Consider the following 20,848-nt stretch of genomic DNA (forward strand, 5'->3'; position numbering starts at 1 on the left):
ATTCAATACAACCAATTTTAATAAATATTTCTTCTGTAAATCTTTCTCCAAAGGAAAAGATAATAGTAACACTGTACTTACTAACAACATAATAGCAGTTTCTCAATTAGACTAGAATTCTAAAGGCAATGAATAACAAAATTGTTGTCTACCTGTTAGAAGAAATTTTTTTTAGTTTAGTTTTGTTTTGTTTTGTTTTGTTTTTTGCAGTACGTGGGCCTCTCACTGTTGTGGCCTCTCCCGTTTTGGAGCACAGGCTCCGGATGTGCAGGCTCAGTGCCATGGCTTATGCGCCCAGCTGCTCTGCAGCACGTGGGATCTTCCCTGACCAGGGCATGAACCCGTGTCCCCTGCATCGGCAGGCAGACTCTCAACCATGGCGCCACCAGGGGAGCCCTAGTATATTTTTATATGTAGCCATTATGGTCTCATAATTCTGCAGGTTTCTTCTTATTGTTATTATAATTATTACAAGTTGCTGTCACTTGACATTTTCTGTACTAAAAAAATATTTTTAAAACAAAATCACAATTAAGATGACATTAGGAGCCTCTCCTCCTATGAACAGAGCTCTCTGTAAATAAAAATAGAAAGAATAAATACCACTGTGGAACAACTTACCACTTCTAAATGATCTGTTATTTGTGTTATCTCATTTAATCATCATAAGATACCTGTAAGCGAGGTATTAAGATGAGGAAACAAGTGGCTAGAGAAATAAAGCATTTACCTGCTATCACATGGTTACAGAGCAGTGGACACAGCATTCAAATCCAGGTGTCTGTCTTGTTTCAACATCTGATTTAATTCTTACTATATTTGTCTTTATTTCAAGGAGAATTTGAGTTATCTATAGCTGAGGTTATGTGTAGTTGAGACAAGAAAATGTTTATTTCATTTTAAGAAAGATCTTCCAGTAGCATTGAGGTATCATCAAATGTTCTTCAGGGAAATAAAATGCTCTGTGTTGGAAACACATGGCATACACATCCACAGACTTTGTAGTAAGTGCAGCAGAAATTAGGGAAGTTGCAAATTATATTTTTAGTAGTGCACTTGTGACAGATAAGATTCCTGAAGACTAGAAAGTGGTTGTCATAACACACTTATCAGAAAGTCATTAAGTGATGACAAGTATAGGAATAGAAAATTGGTTGGCTTAACATAAATTATGGGGGAAACTATATCAGAAAATCAAGTATGGAGAATAAATGCTTACAAAGATATACCACATTCAAAATGAAAAATAAAATTGCTTCAGTATTGCTTCAATAACTTATTTTTGTTATCATTGTAAGACAGTACTTTCAGTCACCTGTGGGATATACATTTATACCTGTACTAGTTTCCCACTTAAAACCATGAACTTGTAGTTTCCAATATAGCAAATGTGGTAATGGCTCAAAATAAAGAAGCATATATGGATATCAGTAGTGATGTTCAACTTGAATACATTAGTGTAGCTTCGTGCTTGGTCTTTTCACAAATATGTTTGACTATCCAGTTATATAATAAGGAAGTGCTAGATGTATACATTAATTATTGCTGCATATCCAACCACCCCAAACTCAATGGCTTCACACAAAAAATACTTATTCTCATGCCTCTGTGGATTTCTAGAGTTTGATAATATAGACTATGCTTTGCTTCAAGCTGTTGGTCTGATTAGGCTTAACTGACAGCTCTGCTTTAAGCATGTTCATCTGGGATCCAGGCTGTAGAGATGGTAGCTACTGAAATATGTTGGCTAATTCTAGGTGTCAACTGGACTTGGCTTAGTGTACCCAGATATTTGGCCAATACTATTCTGAGTGTGTCTGTAATAGTGTTTTCAGATGAGATTAACATTTGAATCAATAGACTGGCTAAAGCAGATTGCATTCCCTAATGTGAGTGGCCTTCACCCAGTCAGCTGGAGATCTGGTAATAACAGAAAGGCATACTTGCAGGTAAGAAGGAACTCCTCTCCCTGACTACCGTGAGCCAGGACTTGGGTCTTTTCCTGTGTTTGGACTCCAACTGAAACGTAGATTGTTCTTGAATCTTAAAACTGTTGACTTTCAGATTTCAGGTCTTGGGATTTCTCAGTCTTCATAATCATATGAGCCAATTCCTTGTAATATACATTATATATTATATAGTAAGGAATGATAATATGTAATATGTAATGATGTTATATAATATATATTAAATATAATATTATATTGTCTTTATACATATAAATAATATACATGTATCTTATTGATTCTATTTCTCTGGAGAGCCCTGAATAATATAACCAAGGAATATCTTCTGAAGAAAAGAAGAATTTTCTTAAGCCTTAGCTCATTGATACTTTCATTTGTATTCTATTAGCCAGAATAATCAGATGTACAAAAGTCATGTCCTAAAGTCAGGGAAGAAGAGAAGGACACTATACTCACTATGTGGCCATGGCAAGGATGAAGATTTGGGACCATTCATTCATTATACTTCAATATAGCCAAAATTTTAACATGAGGATCCATGAGCATTGATATAATGTCTACTTTTTAGCTTTTCTGTTAATCAAGATAATAAAACTGCTCACCTGTGGAATATATTTCCATTACATAAAGTGTAAGGATCAGACATACAATTTAGAAAATTGTGTTATAAATACCATCCCTCTCCAGTATTTAGAAGGTACTCTAGAAAGTAAACTGACAAAAATATAACTGTAAAATTAAGAGGTATTAGCTGCTTTAGAGGATTAAAATATCTTGCATTTGGTTTTGGTTTTACTAGATATGGTCATTAAACCTGGAAATTTTAATTTTGCATTCACTGTCACTCACTCCTAAAACCTCAAAATATACATGATGGAAATGCTCCAACTGAAAGATACAGACAATTAGAAAGAGAGAGGGAGAAAGGAGGGGAGAGAGAGAAAGAAAGAGAGAGAGGTATTGAGAAAGTAGGCAATTTTTCAAAAATTATAGTTTATATTCTCAAAAAGAACAAATATTGCATACAGAAGCAAGGAGTGTGATATCACAATAAATCACAGTAAATAAATAAATAAATAAAAGCATTTAGAGAACAAGAAAGATCTTAGGATTTACAATATCATGGCAGAAATATAAAATTTAATAGACTGAGAAAATAATTTGAACAGACTTTCTGTAAAGTAGAACAACAACAAAAAGAGATGGAAAGTAGGATGTTAGAAAAATTAAGGCATTGACCCAGGATGTCTGATATCCAATATTAATCTACTAAGATTTCCAGAAGGCAGAAACATAAAAAAACAGAAGTCATCATTCAATAAATAATACAAGAATTCTGCCGCTACTCTCCCCAAATCCTCAGAACCGAAAAAAAAGGAATTTTATCAAACTTTTAAGGTAAGAATATGGCCATGCTATTTTAAATGTTCCACAATGCAAAATAGAAAGGGAAATTTAAAAATAAATTGTTTTAATGAAAAAAACCCACACTATACCTAATAATGATTTTTTTTTTTTAAAAAGGAAAACATTGATTTACAATAGGCACAAGCATCATGAGTCAGTTGGGCTGAAGTGTGTGTGTAGGAATAAAACATTAAAGGCTCTGAGGTGAAGGAAGCATGTATTATTGTGTACTTAAAAAAATGACAGTGTTAATATAGCAAAGACAGGACGGATGGATAACTGATATAAGAAAAGGCTGGAGAAATAAGCAGAGAGTAGAAAATGTAAAATCTTCTGGGCTTGTTGAGAAAGTTGTCATTAAATACAATAGGATGGCATGAGAGTGTTTTAAAGAGTGGAAAGAACTGATCAGATGTGTTTAATTATGAAGTATGTTCAATTATAATAATTTCACCAATTTTGCAATCTTGAAGAATCCTTTTGGTGTCTGATCATGGGTCACAGAGAAAATGCATACTTGCTCATAATAATGAATCTGATAATGGACAATGAGAGATAAGTTACATATAAACAGAACAGGTGATAACCTATATTATATAATTTCATAGACAAATAGAAACTACTTACCTAAAATATTACATTACTTCATTTATTTACTGATACTTATAATGTATTCAACATGGCACACATATGAAAATATCATCTTATTCTTCCAATCTCCCCACCCCAATACCCCAATATGGCTTTAGAAGAGACAATACTTGTTTTCAATTTATACTAAAGAGAAAAAGACTATAAAAAGCCTTTAGATTGTTTTATCAAAGTCGACCAGGGATTGAACTCATGCCCCCTACAGTGGATGCACAGAGTCTTAACCACTGGGCTGCCAGGGAATTCCCTCAAGGTCCTTTTTTTGAGTCAGTTTTTCAAACCTTTCTTTTAAAGGTCTGGTTCTTGCTTACATTTCCAGGCTTATCTTTTGCCTTTTTATCTTTATACATCATGGTCTTTTGCTACAGCAATTTTTTTGCTTTCATAGGAATTTGAATGTCAATTACTCTTTATATATTGCGAGTTGTTTGGGGTCAGAGATAATAACTTTTTATGTTATGGTTATTTATGAGATATATGTCCAACATATTTCTTTGTCAGATACTATGCTGCAGACCAGGAACAAACATATATTATATGGTTTTGTCTTGGTTCTAGTAGTACTGTTCTATAGCAAGTGCTAAATATATATTTCTTGACTGTGTTATTAAGGAAATACTGTGTTATTAGCAAATAAATACCAAATAAATATTTTTTGAATGAGTTTTACTCTCAATTTTCTTTTTATCATTTAAAGCTTAAGTTTGAATAGATAGAGCTGTATTCACAGACAAAACTTTATTTGATAGCTCTTTCTTATCAGGAAATATCTCTATATTAGGCAGAACTTTGTCCCCATGGCATTTGGCCCTAGTGTTACATCAAAGAATACATTATATTACATGGCAAAAAAGACACTGGAGCTGTAATTAAGGTTACTAATCAGTTGAGTTTAAGATAGAAAGATTATTTGGGATTATCCAGGTAGGCACAATGCAATCACATGAGCCCTTAAAAGCAGAAAGGCAAGTCAGAGAGATGTGGATAAAGGGTAAATCAGAGAGATTTGAAGCATGAGAAAGACTTTGCCTCTTACTGTTGGCTTGAAGATGGAGGGAACCACATGGTAAACATGAGAAGGAAATAAATTCTGCCAATAATTACTAATCTTGAAAAAAGACCCCAAGCCCTAGGTTGAATTGCAGCCCTGCTGACATTTTGCTCTTGGCCTTGTAACACACTGAACTGAGATTTCACCTATGGCATGCCAGGCTTTTGACCTACCAAAACTGTGATATGATAAATGAGTGTAGTTACAAGCTGCTATATTTGCAACTGGTTATGTAGCAATAGAAATCTAATTTACTATCTAAATTGATGTTCATTGCTATTGTGTTTTTAGTTCCCATGACAACACATTAATGTTAAGAGATTTATTCACATAGAAAAACCACACATGTAATTAAATTTAATTGTGTGTTTAATTTAATAAATTATAAATATGACACCATTTTTACTTTCAGTGAAAGCATAGTCAATGTATGGGCAGTATACAGATTTGCATCTGTTTCTGAAGAGATTTTGTGTTATATTAGAAAAAGCACTGGAAGAGCAACCAAAATAGCTGATATCAAGTGCAATACTGGCCACTTGAGCCTACAAAAATCTCATTTTCTCTGTAAGTAATATTTCTCATATTTAAAGTGGGGGTCATGTCAGCTCTCTCCCCTCTCATGGGGTTGTGAAATTCTAATGAAATAAGATGTATAAATACACTTTGTAAAACATAAAACATAATGCAAATGTGACATGATTATTATTAGACTACTGCTAAGTAGTCTAAGTGAAATATTCATGTTTATGTTTTCTTAGTGCAGATTAGTTTCCATAATTGCATAGTAATTAGGCTTATAATCAATGTAGCCTTCTCAAAAAAGTAAATGGATCAATGAATGGATAGATGGATAGATTGTCAAAGGTATATGCACTTAGATTTTTTTAGAAAAAATATTGTACTCTAAGGAAACTTTAAAATGTATTTAGAAAACTCCTCTTTCTGCATAAATTATTTTAGAGGGTTAATATAATTGGAAATGTTTCGTCTCACTAAATGTCACCATATAATTTATATACATTTTTTAAAGCAAAGTTGCTCAAGCAGCAAATTCAAAGAACAGGAATCTTTATATTATATATGTGGCATTATTAATTTTGCAGCATCTCCAGGAGATGCTAAAAATAGTATGTCATTAAATCATAGGTGTATATAGAGTTTTTTCTAAGGTCTAGCTACTCACAAGTCTAAGCTCACAAAGAAAATATAAAGGCATTAAAAACTCATTAATATAAATAATAGAGTGAGCAAAACAGATATTGCCTTAGGCAGGACATTTATTGGTCAATAACTCTTTATTAGTTGTCTACGTTATCATCTCTTTATTTTAACCCTTTCCTTCTTATCCTTTGATCTGGTAATTCCTTTTTACACCATGGACCCTTGTGTTATTTTCTGGCAAGGAAACTGACATAGAAAAGATTCAACATAATTAATCTACACTTAAAAGTTTTCACTATATCTTTATTAATACTGAATTTTTAAATTAAATAGTTTTTTTTCTTTTTCAATGATTTTCAAACTATGACTATAATGTGCTTTTCTTTATATTTATGCTTACTGGATTTATTGAACTTCTTTTATCCTTAGGTTCATAGTTTTCATCAAACTAGGATATTCCTTGGCCATAATGTCTTAAAATATTTTTTCTTCCACCTTCAGTCCTTATTCCCTTTGTGCTTCATTCTATTACTGTCTTCAAGCACACTGATCTTTTCTTTTGTGGCATCTAATCTTCTGTTAACATGAACCAGTGTACTATTTATTTCAAATATTGTTTTGTACATCTAAAAGATTTATGGACTTATTTTTTAGAAGCTTTGGTCTTTTTTGCTATCTTCTAGTTCCCTCCTCATCATATTCATAGTTTTGTTTATATTCTGAGCATTTGGGACATATATATTAGGTATTTTAATACATTGTCCACTAATTCCTTCATCTCTGTCATTTCTGCATCTCTTTCTTTTGATTCATTTTTCTGCTGATTAACAACCATATTTTCTTCCTGCCTATTTGCATACTTAGTATTGTTGTATTAGATCTTAGAAATTATGATTTTTACATTGTGGAGTGATGGATTTTCTTTTATTTCTTTAATAAGTTTTGGATTTTCCTCTGGCATGTAGGTAAGCTACTTTTTTGATCCTTTTGGGACAGCCATTAAGCCTTGTGAGGGTGAGTTCAGAGGAGTCTTTACAGCTAATTTGACCCAACTTCTAAAGTGATACCCATGTGTGAACTATCTCTTATGCCCCATAAAGTAAAATGCATTTCTGCTTTTGTATTTTTGAGCTCTAGGATTTGTTTAGATTGGTATTACCCTAGCCACCTCACGGAATATCACCCTATTCATATTCAGACAAGTAATAAGGTAAATATGCAAGAAAACCTCTCTGTAGTCCTCTGAAGCTCTCTCTCTGTGCTGTCAACTCCTCCCCCATATTCTTTCAGACACATTGAGCCTCCTCTACCTCCTTCCACCCCAACTGCTGGCTCTTCAGCTGGTTGAGATTACTTGGCTTTGTTTGGTTTCTCTTTCCCTGCACCACAGCCTGGAAACTGACTTCAGAAAGTAATCCATGTTAAGCATAAGGCTGGTTTATTTGTTTTCTTTCTCTCAAGGATCACAGTCCTGTTCTGGCTGTTTTCTGATGTCTGAAACCTGTATATATATATGTGTGTGTGTGTGTGTGTGTATATATATATATATATATATATATATATATATATATATATATATATATATGTTTTTATAGCTGTTTAAAGAAGCAGAGCTATTCTTAGAGCAGTGCTTTATGGACAGAAGTGGAAATACGCTTGAAGTCATTAAAATTTTTTTTCTATTTCTTTCACTGAAAAGGCCCAGAAATAATGATACATCATAAACACAAGGCTACCCAGCATCCAGATCCTTGTTTTAAAATACTATTAATCACTGAGATGAAACAAAACCCCTTATGGCTGACTTCCAATTTCCAATTGACTGATTACAGATATGGGACAGGAAAAGTAAGAGATGCGGTTGGAAATTCTTGTTACACTGGCAAGTAAAAAATGCTAAAAAAAATGATGACAGTATGTCAAAATTTTAAAGGTGTCTGAACAGCTCATATATCAAACATTTCAAGAATGCCAGTGAAAAAGAGATGGGCTAATGTTTTAGGAGTAAAGGTCTTTCTCAAATTATAGAATGACATTGACATTGTAGGAAAAAATGAATAAATATAGATTCACTTTAACAAAGCCTAAAATAAAAACCTTCACAAGATAAAGAGATCCACCAATAATTTAACTGCCTGGTAGAAAAAATTCAACATTCTTCTGATGAGGATAACAAAATTAAGATTTTCTTCAATATAACATCTATAATGTTTCATATATAGTTAAAATTTTAGACATGTGAAGAGGCAGTAAATTTGAATCCATAATAAAAGGAGAAAGCAAGTGAATAGAAAAAGATACTCAGATAGCACATTTGTTGGAAATAGCAGCCAAAGTGTTCAAAATTACTATTAGAAATATGTTAAATAATTTACAGTAAAAGATGAATAGAATGGTAAAGATATAAGTAATTTTAGGACAGATTGAAATCTCTTTGAAAAGTACCAAAAATAAATCTGAGAAATAAAATGATACAATATTTGAAATAAAATTATTAGATGGGAATAATAATAATACAGAGAAAAGAATCATTGTAGTTGAAGACCAGTAAATAGAAACTATTCAATCTAATCTGAAGCACAGATAAAAAATATATATATATTAAAAAATAAACAGAGCCACAAAGACAAGGGGATGATAAAAACAGTCTAAAATACATGTAATTGTTGTCCCAGGAGGAGGAGCAATACTGGGAAAGAAAAAATATTAACAGTGACTAAAAATTTTAGTAGATTTTTAAAAAATCAATCCACAGAGCCAAGAAGAAAGGAAATTCCAACCTGGACAAATACAATAAAAACCACACCAGGTCTCAGTATGTTCAAACCACTAAAAATGAGATATAAAGAGAACATCTTGAAAGCAACCAGTTAAAAAAGAGAGAGAGAAAAAAAGAAAGAAGGGAGACAGAGAGAGAGAGAGAGAGCAAGCAATGCATAAAGTAAAGAACAATAAACAGGACAGCTAATTTCTCAGAAGAAGTAATGGAGGGCAAAAGGCAATGAAATGACATCTTTAAAGTGCTTAAGAAAACAAAGTGCCCTCCCATCAGGAAACTTGCTCAAGCCTCTTAGATAGCCTCATCCACCAGAGGGCAGAAAGAAGAAGCAAGAAGAATTACAATCCTGCAGCCTGTGGAACAAAAACCACATTCACAGAAAGACAGACAAGATGAAAAGACAAAGGGCTATGTACCAGACGAAGGACCAAGATAAAACCCCAGAATAACAACTAAATGAAGTGGAGATAGGCAACCTTCCAGAAAAAGAATTCAGAAAAATGATTGTGAAGACTATCCACAACCTCAGAAAAAGAATGGAGGCAAAGATTAAGAAGATGCAAGAAATGTTTAACAAAGACCTAGAAGAATTAAAGAACAAACAGAGATGAACAACACAATAACTGAAATGAAAACTACACTAGAAGGAATCAATAGCAGAATAACTGAGGCAGAAGAACAGATAAGTGACCTGGAAGACAAAATGGTGGAATTTACTGTTGTGGAAAAGAATAAAGAAAAAAGAATGAAATGAAATGAAGACAGCCTAAGAGACTTCTGGTACAACATTAAATGCAACAACATTCGCATTATAGGGGCCCCAGAAGGCAAAGAGAGAGAGAAAGGACCCGAGAAAATATTTGAAGAGATTATAGTTGAAAACTTCCCTAACATGGGAAAGGAAACAGCCACCTAAGTCCAGGAAGTGCAGAGAGTTTCATACAGGATAATCCCAAGGAGAAACATGCTGAGACACATAGTAATCAAATTGGCAAAAATTAAAGACAAAGAAAAATTATTGAAAGCAGCAAGGGAAAAATGACAAATAACATACAAAGGAACTCCCATAAGGCTAACAGCTAATTTCTCAGGAGAAACTCTGCAAGCCAGAAGGGAGAGACAAGATATACTTAAAGTGATGAAAGGGAAAAACCTACAACCAAGATTACTCTACCCAGCAAGGATCTCATTCAGATTTGATGGAGAAATCAAAGGGTTTACAGACAAGCAAAAGCTAAGAGAATTCAGCACCACCAAACCAGCTCTAAAACAAATGCTAAAGGAACTTCTCTAAGTGGGAAAAAAAGAGAAGAAAAGGACCTACAAAAACAAACCCAAAACAATTAAGATAATGGTAATAGGACATACATAACAATAATTACCTTAAAGGTGAATGGATTAACTGCTCCAACCAAAAGACACAGACTTACTGAATGGATACAAAAACAAGATCCATATATAGGCTGTCTACGAGAGACCCACTTCAGACCTAGGGACACATACAGACTGAAAGTGAGGGGATGTCAAAAGGTATCCCATGTAAATGGAAATCAAAAGAAAGTTGGAGTAGCAATACTCATATCAGATGAAACAGACTTTAAAATGAATAATGTTACAAGAGACAAGGAAGGACACTACATAATCATCAAAGGATCAATCCAAGAAGAAGATATAACAATTATAAATATATATGCACTCAACATAGGTGCACCTCAATACATAAGGCAACTGCTAACAGCTATAAAAGAGGAAAACGACATTAACACAATAATAGAGGGGGACTTTAACACCTCACTTACACCAATGGACAGATCATCCAAAATGAAAATAAATAAGGAAACAGAAGCTTTAAAAGACACAATAGACCAGATAGATTTAACTGATACTTATAGGACATTCCAGCCCAAAACAGTAGAATACACTTTCTTCTCAAGTGCGCGTGGAACATTCTGCAGGATAGATCACACCTTGGATCACAAATCAAGCCTCAGTAAATTTAAGAAAATTTAAATCATATCAAATATCTTTACTAAACTAACTGCAACATTATGAGATTAGAAATCAATTACGGGCTTCCCTGGTGGCGCAGTTGTTGAGAGTCCGCCTGCCGATGCAGGGGACGGGAGATCATGCAACAGTCTGGGAGGAGCCCACATTCCATGAAGCCTCTGGACCCATGAGCCATGGTCACGGGGCCTGCATGTCTGGAGCCTGTGTTCTGCAGCGGGAGAGGCCACAGCAGTGAGAGGTCGGCATACCGGAAAAAAAGAAAAAAAGAAAAAAAGTAATCAATTACAAGCTAAAAAACGTAAAAAACACAAACACATGTAGGCTAAAAAATACATTACTAAATAACCAAGACATCCCTGAAGACATCAAAGAGGAAATCAAAAAACATCTAGAGACAAATGACAATGGAAACATGATGATCCAAAACATATGGGATACAGCAAAAGATGTTCTAAGGGAAGTTTAGAGCTATACAAGCCTACCTCAAAAAACATGAAAAATCTCAAATAAACAATCTAACCTTACACCTAAAGGAACTAGAGAAAGAAGAAAAAACAAAACTGAAAGTTAGCAGAAGGAAGTATATCATAAAGATCAGAGTGGGAATAAATGAAATAGAAACAAAGAAAACAATAGCAAAGATCAATAAGACTAAAATCTGGTTCTTTGAGAAGATAAACAAGATTCATAAACCATTAGACAAACTCATCAAGAAAGTGAGGGAGAGGACTCAAATCAATAAAATTAGAAATGAAAAAGGAAAAGTTACAACAGAGACCACATAATTAGTAGTCTCTCCTAAGAGACTACTACAAGAAAGTCTATGCCAATAAAATGGACAACCTGGAAGAAATGGAAAAAATTCTTAGAAAGGTAAACCTTCCAAGACTGAACCAGGAAGAAATAGAAAATATGAGCTAACCAATAACAAATAATTAAACTGAAACTGTGATTAAAGTTCTTCCAACAAACAAAAGTCCAGGACCAGATGGCTTCACAGGTGAATTCTACCAAACATTTAGAGAAGAGCTACCACCCATCCTGCTCAAACTCTTCCAATAAATTGCAGAGGAAGGAACACTCCCAAATGCATTCTATGAGGCCACCATCACCCTGATACCAAAACCAGACAAAGATACTACAAAAAAAGAAAATTACAGACCAATATCACTGATGAATATAGATGCAAAAATCCTCAACAAAATACTAGCAAACAGAATCCAACAACACATTAAAAGAATAATACACCATGATAAAGCGGGATTTATCCCAGGGATGCAAGGATTCTTCGATATACACAAATAAATCAACGTGATATAGCATATTAACAAACTGACAGATAACAACCATATGATCATCTCAATAGATGCAGAAAAAGCATTTGAAAATATTCAACACCTATTTATGATAAAAACTCTCCAGAAAGTTGACATAGAGGGAAACTACCTCAACATAATAAAGGCCATATATAACAAACTTATAGCAAACCTCATTCTCAATAGTGAAAAACTGAAAGCATTTCCTCTAAGATCAAGAACAAGACAAGGATGTCTACTCTCACCACTATTATTTGGCATAGCTTTGGAAGTCCTAGCCATGGAAATCAGAGAAGGAAAAGAAAGAAAAGTAATACAAATTGGAAAAGAAGAAGCAAATCTGTCACTGTTTGCAGATGACATGATACTATACATAGAGAATCCTAAAGATGCCACCAGAAAACTACTAGAGCTAATCAATGAATTTGGTAAGTTGCAGGATACAAAATTAATGCACAGAAGTCTCTTGCATTCCTATACACTAATGATGAAAAATCTGAAAGAGAAATTAAGGAAACACTCCCATTTACCATTGCAGCAAAAAGAATAAAATAGGTAAGAATAAATCTACTTAGGGAGACAAAAGAACTGTATGCAGAAAACTATAAGACACTGATGAAAGAAATTAAAGATGATACCAACCGATGGAGAGATATGCCATGTTCTTGGATTGGAAAAATCAATATTGTAAAAATGCCTATACTACACAAAGCAATCTACAGATTTAATGCAATCCCTATCAAATCACCAATAGCATTTTTTACAGAAGTAGAACAAAAAATCTTAAAATTTGTATGGAGACACAGAAGACCCTGAATAGCCAAAGCAGTCTTGAGGGAAAAAATGGAGCTGGAGGAATCAGACTTCCTGACTTCAGACTATACTACAAAGCTACAGTAAACAAGACAATATGGTACTGGCACAAAAACAGAAACATACATCAAAGGAACAAGATAGAAAGCCCAGAGATAAACCCACATACCTATGGTCAACTAATCTATGACAAAGGGGGCAAGGACATACAATGGAGAAAAGACAACCTCTTCAATAAGTGGTGCTGGGAAAACTGGACAGCTACATGTAAAAGAATGAAATTAGAACACTCCCTAACACCATACACAAATATAAATTCAAAATGGATTAGAGACCTAAATGTAAGATGGAACACTATAAACCTCTTAGAGGAAAACATAGGAAGAACACTCTTTGACATAAATCACAGCAAGATCTTTTTTGATCCACCTCCTAGAGTAATGGAAATTAAAACAAAAATTAAGAAATGGGACCTAATGAAACTTCAAAGCTTTTGCACAGCAAAGAAAAACATCAACAAGACCAGAAGATACCCTCAGAATGAGAGAAAATATTTGCAAATGAATCAGCTGACCAAAGATTAATCTACAAAATATATAAACAGCACATGCAGCTCAATATTAAAAAAAAAAAACCAACCTAATCCAAAAATAGGAAGAAGACCTAAATAGTCATTTCTCCAAAGAAGACATACTGATGGCCAAGAAGTACATGAAAATCTGCTCAACATCACTAATTATTAGAGAAATGCAAATCAAAAGTACAATGAGGTATCAACTCACACCAGTTAGAATGGGTATCATCAGAAAATCTACAAACAACAAATGCTGGAGAGGGTGTGGAGAAAAGAGAACCCTTTTGCACTGTTGGAGAGAATGTAAATTGATACAGCCATTATGGAGAACAGTATGGAAGTTCCTTAAAAAACTATAAATGGAATTACCATATGATGCAACAATCCCACTACTGGGCATATACCCAGAGAAAACCATAATTCAAAAAGACGCATGCACCCCAATGTTCATTCCAGTACTATTTACTATTATAAATAGCCATTTACAATGGAAGCAACCAAAATGCCTATTGACAGATGAATGGATAAAGAAGATGTGGTACATATATACAATGGAATATTACTCAGCCATAAAAAGGAATGAGATTGGGTCATTTGTAGAGATGTGGATGGATCTAGAGACTGTCATACAGAGTGAAGTAAGTCAGAAAGAGAAAACCAAGTATCGTATATTAACACATATATGTGGAACCTAGAAAAATGGTACAGATTAACTCGTTTGCAGGGCAGAAATTGAGACACAGATGTAGAGAACAAACGTATGGACACCAAGGGGGGAAAGTGGCGGGGCTGTGGGATGTGTGTGTGATGAATTGGGTGATTGGAATTCACAAGTATACACAGATGTGTATAAAGTTGATGACTTTAAGAACCTGCTGTATAAAAAAATAAATTAAAAAAGAGATAAAATTTAAAAAAGAAAACAAAGTACATTTACCCTTATTTTTAGGAAATGCAAATTAAACTAATATTAGTGGATAGAGGGTCATCATGTCTGCAACTTACTCTCAAATGGTCCCAAGAAAAAGAAACAGGTACATATAGCAGATAATGCACATATGGTAAAATGTTAACCTTTGGGGAATCTGGGTGAAGGATATATAAAAATTCTTTGTACTACCTTTGAAAGTTTTCTGTACACAGTACAAAGTTAGAAAAAAAGAAAAAAAAAACTGTACATTTACCTAGAATTTTATATCCAGTGAAGGTATTCTTCAAAAAGGAAGCCAAATAAACTTTCAGAAAAACAAAACCAAAGAAAATCTAGGACTAACAGAGCAGAGTTGCAAGGGTCACCACAGGAAGTGAATCCAGCTGAAGAAAATGAGACTGGAAATAATTCTTGCCTTATATGAAGTGGTATGATGTTAATTCAAGGTAGGTGAAAAGTTAAGGAAGCATATTGTAATCCCTAAAAAAATCACTATAAAACTAATTGAAACAGTGAATAATAAAATTCTATGTAGGAGATCAAATAGAATACTAAAAACAGTCAATTATTTTCATTATTTTAATAGAAAGTAGGGGAGGGGATGGAAACTAGGGACTTGAGGGCTCCTGGCCCAATGTTCTGCCTCCTTGGTGTGGACTGGACCCTGCTGGCCCCTCAGCAGAAAATTACTAAAGAAATAAATGGCATTCTACAAAAATTGAGGCAGAAGATCAAAATCTGAGTCGTAGGCAGGTTGAATTTCAATAAAGTGCAGGTGAAGCTGGGAAATGATATGGTTAAAAAATATAATTATGTGTTTCCAGGAAATGGCTTGGTAGCATACAGAGATGGGCAACTCTTATATAAACAGATTATTCAAGGTCACCTTGGTAAGGCCCTAATCCAAGATTTAATCAATGACTGTCTGAGCTACATTGTAGAAACCAAACTCCTGAAGTAGAAGGGGTGCTTTCATTGAAATTCTAAATGGGATGTGAATTCATCCTCTATTGAAAGAAGCTGCAGCCCCAAAGAACACATGGAGTTCTATACACATTATAAAGAAAGAAAATATAAGACAAAAATGTGTAGCAGATTTGTGGAAAGCATTTGCAAATAAAGGCCTTACCTTTTCTGTAGGAGGCCAGATCAGCTTTGAGGTCTTTTGGGATAGATAGAGCAAGAGGTATTGCCTGGGACATGTGGAAAATCATGGTTATAAAACCATTTCTCTCTTTGGAGACAAAACTGTGGCAGAACGATCATGAGATCTTCACAGACCTGGGAACTGCAGACCACACGAGTCTATGCCTGAGGACACAGGCAAGATCTGTGAAGAGCTCTTGTACTAATGGTCATTTTCCCTGTGGGAAGAAGAGGGAGCTAATGAGCCTGACAGGGTCATTTGGTGGCCAAAGCCAAGGTCTCCCCTTCATATGCCCACACGACCCAGCCCAGGCCAGGCTCTCCGCAGGGTTCAGTCATCTCATAGGGTCCTGACAGTGATATCCTCATGCAGCAGAGAAACCTCCTCTATCCCCAAACACGTGAGGCCTTCCACCTCCAATGCCAGAAGAGAGAAGAAAAGACTTGTCAAGAATGGAACAAAGGAATAACCCCACCAATAGACTTATCCCCCAACTCCATATTTGTAATCACAGTATGCCTGGGCTTTTGGGAAACTTCCTATCATTCTAGAAAGATAGAGGAAGAACAAATATGCTGGGACCCTCCCTCTTCATGGGTCCTGTGATAAATGTAACAGATATTTATGTTTGGGCCCCCTGCATCAATAAGAGAAAGGGGGATTTGTGATGAGAAAGAAAGGACAGTACAATTACAATGATTCAACCCTGGGACAAAAGTCTAGAAACACTTTCTGAAATGAAGCTCCTTCCCGAGCGTCAGTTTGATGGGGCTTTGAAACTGAGAAGAATGTGATCACTGTGGTGGTATTCAGTAATGACTGTACAATCTTTCTTTTCCAATCCTGCTTCCTGTTTATGAGATGCAGACCTCAGTACGGTCTGCTGACAGATGACCGGCCAAGTGACCAATGAACACAAGTAGTTTGCACTCAGCTCTTCCAGAAGGCAGATCAGCTCTGTATTCACTACACCTTGAATACCCTGGCTGGTTCTCGGTAACCATGGAGATGGGAGGAAATAGAAACCAACAACCCTTGGTTAGAGAACTGGCACCAGCAGAACAGTCCTTCCCTTGGATGTAGGTTCTGATCCCAGTTCTGGAGAAACTAACTTGGGATGTTAAATTTTACTAAAAGTATCTTCTTATTGGACCTGGCTGGCTTCCCAAAGGCATTATTTGCCTCTAGTTTCTCAGGTAAGAGCTTAGATTATTCATAGGAATAGGAGCTGCACGTTATCTCTCTGCAGACATTTTAATAAAAGTTGTCCACCCAGGCCCTCACCTAGACTTTGACTTAAGGGGTAAGAGCAGCTGAGGTTGGGACCCTCTCTCCTCCCTTCCACAAGGGAGTTCTGCAAGTTCTTTGTGAAACTGGAGGCAGCTCAACGCCCTAGTTCAGAACACAGCCGAAGAGAGCTCGCAAGGTAATTGTTCACACATCACTTTTCAGTATTTGGCAATGTTGAGACCCCCAAACCCTGCACAGATAGGTGCTGGGGTCAGCTTTAGTCTACAGCGTGGCCTCTACTGGGGGTCACCTACCTGAATCCTGGGCCAGGGGGAGCCTTGTGCTCTGCATCCCCTGCCTCCCAGCCCCCAAACAGTTGCTTGCATCAGATAAACCTGGTTCCCTCCAAACCTGCTGGCTGTTCAGTCTTCTCTTAGCTCAGGATTGGGTTGGGAGAACAAAAGAAGAAATGCTGGCCTATGAAGTCTGCCTGGCTCAACCACTCTGTTTACTACACACAGGACTGTTGTTTCTCAGTGATTCCCAGGCATGACCATCCAGTGGTATCTTTCCTTGTAGAATTTTGCAAATGATACTGCAATGACCTTTCAAAGTGAAAAGTAGCAAATTAAAGTGATTTTGTTTTTTCCTAAAAACAAGCAAAACAAAATAAAAAGGCAGTGAAGGCTAAGCAAAGGACAAAGAATAGATGATAAAAAATAAGACAGGGCTTCCCTGGTGGGGCAGTGGTTGAGAGTCCGCCTACCGATGCAGGGGACACGGGTTCGTGCCCTGGTCCGGGAGGATCCCACATGCCATGGAGCGGCTGGGCCCATGAGCCATGGCCACTGGGCCTGCGCATCCAGAGCCTGTGCTCCGCAATGGGAGAGGCCACAACAGTGAGAGACCCACGTACCGCAAAAAAAAAAAAAAAAAAAAAAGAATAGGACAAATAGCAAGAAGGTGCAGTTAAACCCCCAAATATCAATAATTATACTAAATATAAGTGGACATAATGCTCCTATTAAGGGTCAGAGATTGTTAAACCAGATAAATAAGGAAAACTCTGTCTATATGCAGTATACAGGAGATGAGGTTTTTTTTGTGTGTGTGTGGTATGTGGGCCTCTCACTGTTGTGGCCTCTCCCACTGCAGAGCACAGGCTCCGGACACGCAGGCTCAATGGCCATGGCTCATGGGTCAAGCCGCTCTGCGGCATGTGGGATCTTCCCAGACTGGGGCACGAACCTGTGTCCCCTGCATCGGCAGGCGGACTCTCAACCACTGCGCCACCAGGGAAGCCCCAAGAGATGAGTTTTAAACACAGTAAAGTTGAAAGTAAAAACATTGGAAAAGTTATACTATGTAAATGCAGCAAACTAAAACTGACATGACTATACTTATATCAGATAAAGTAGACTTCAGGACATGGGGTATTTCCAGGTATAATGAATATTCATAATGGTAAGAGAGTCAATTTGACAAGAGGATCTCAAAATATTACATTGTATGTACCTAATAACAGAGCTCAACAAAATATAAATAATAACTGTCAGAACTAAAGAGAGAACTAGAGAAATCCATCATTATTGTTGAGCATACTGTAGGATTTTATTTACATACATTTCTAGAACACAAAATACTAATCTAATCTGAGGCAAATCTCATTAATGGTTGATCATGGTGTGGATTTGATTGTAAAAGGACAAATTATATTTTCTCAGGGTGTTGAAGATACTTTCTTTCTTGATCAGGATCGTGGTTTCACAGCAGTACACATTTGTCAAACTCTTCAGGCCATACACCTGTGCTTTTTATTGTATGTAAATTCTTTCTCAACAAAACCTCAAATCAATGCCCAATATTTTCCGTAATGCCCTTTTGTCACTTACCACATTTAATATTGGATTTCCTACACATTTAAATATGTTATTTTCCCTATTGGAATTACAGAGTCCTGCCTGAGTTGTTTATTTACCTTAGCAATTTTGCAGCACTTTTCCCAATTTGGATAATCAATAAATACCAATTGAGCAAAAAAATATGAACTATAAATATTGAATCCAGTATTTTAAATTGGATTAAGTTTATTTTATATTGTAGAGCAGGGGTTAGCCAATGCTGCCCAATGGGCTAAATTGGGTGCACTGCTTGTTTATGCATGGCCCTCAACCTAGGAATGGTGTTTACATTGTAAATGAAAAAAAAAAAATCAGGGCTTCCTTGGTGGCGCAGTGGTTGAGAATCTGCCTGCCAATGCAGGGGACACCGGTTCGAGCCCTGGTCTGGGAGGATCCCACATGCTGCGGTGCAACTAGGCCCGTGAGCCACAACTACTGAGCCTGCGCATCTGGAACTTGTGCTCAACAACAAGAGAGGCTGCGACAGTGAGAGGCCTGCGCACTGCGATGAAGAGTGGTCCCCACTCACCACAAATAGAGAAAGCCCACGCACATAAACGAAGACCCAGCACAGCCAAAAATAAATAAATAAATAAATAAAATTTAACAAAAATCAGAAGAAAATATTATGTGATAAATGAAAAATGATATGAAATTCAAACTTCACAAAATATAAATGGAGTTTTATTGCAACAAAGGAAAGTAAAAAGATGAGAAAAGACATACCAGGCAAACACTGAGCATGATGAAAAGCTGATATGGTTTTACTATTATCAAATAAAGGAGGCTTTGGGGGCACAGGGTATTACCAAATATAACTGAGGAGAATTCACAAAGGTAAAAGGTGAAATAGAGATTTTTACTGGGCTGACATAGAACCCAGGAATCTGAATTGTACCAAGCCCTCTGTAACAAAACCTGCTGTAGAGTAACTGGAATAACAAAATAATCCTTAGTCATGAGCCATATAAATAATCAGCTATTTCACAAGATACAAAATAACAGATGGGGTCACACAGATTTAGTGAGAGGAGTGCAAGTAATTATGTAGCCTACAGGAGAGGATACAATTTGGAAGGCTGTGAGATAAGGAGATAACTGGTTTCTGCCTACACAGTTTCAGCAGCTTTGCAAAGATGAGATTTATAAATACTTTATAAATTAAAGAAATTAACTGCAGCATCACTAAACTGAAAGTACCACCTACGCCACTTGCACAGTTTTCTATTAATAGTGAGTGAAGCATTATCTGCCACGGCCTTGGAATAAATTATTATGGAATTAGAGCTTGCAGAGATGAGCTATTGCCTCTCATATACACATTATTGTAGCAAGAAAATACCATATTTGGAGTCAATCTCTTGGAGAGTCCAAAAGCTACACACATTTACATTGACATAAGAGCTTAGACTTACAGACTTATTAATGTTTTACAGAACAGGGTGGAGAAGATAAAATGGATAGTAATTTAAATGAAGATGAGATGGTTCTTCAGTACTTCTTAATCCTTTTGGTGTCTCAGCTACTTCTAAGAGTACAAGAAGGCATTCCTTGTTTTAAGAAGAAGCACATCATTCTATAGCATTATTTATTAAGGAGGGAATAAATTCAGTATTAACTACATGAAAGATTATAGTTAGAAAATAGTTGAGGTCCACATTTAATAAATTGTCATATAACTCTATAATGTGGGTATAAAGAGGTTTCTGATCAGGATCATCTACCTATAGTTAATAGAATAATTATAACTCTTACTGGCAAATAACAAACACATTGGGACTTGCTTCATCAAAAAGGAAAATTTAGCAGAGTAGAATATAAGGGTAATTCATAGGTCACAAGGGCCTCATGTGGCCAAACCTCAGGAAAAGAACTGGAACCACCAGTATGACTGCCATTAGAGCTTT

At 35.8% G+C, this 20,848-nt stretch overlaps 1 pseudogene; it reads left to right on the plus strand.

Moving 5' to 3' along the window:
* The first annotated feature begins 15,264 nt into the window (after nucleotides 1-15,264).
* Nucleotides 15,265-16,015, plus strand: LOC132490484 (phosphomannomutase 2-like; annotated as a pseudogene).
* Nucleotides 16,016-20,848: the final 4,833 nt, after the last annotated feature.

This window comes from Mesoplodon densirostris, chromosome 5, assembly GCF_025265405.1.
Source record: "Mesoplodon densirostris isolate mMesDen1 chromosome 5, mMesDen1 primary haplotype, whole genome shotgun sequence".
NCBI lineage: Eukaryota > Metazoa > Chordata > Mammalia > Artiodactyla > Ziphiidae > Mesoplodon > Mesoplodon densirostris.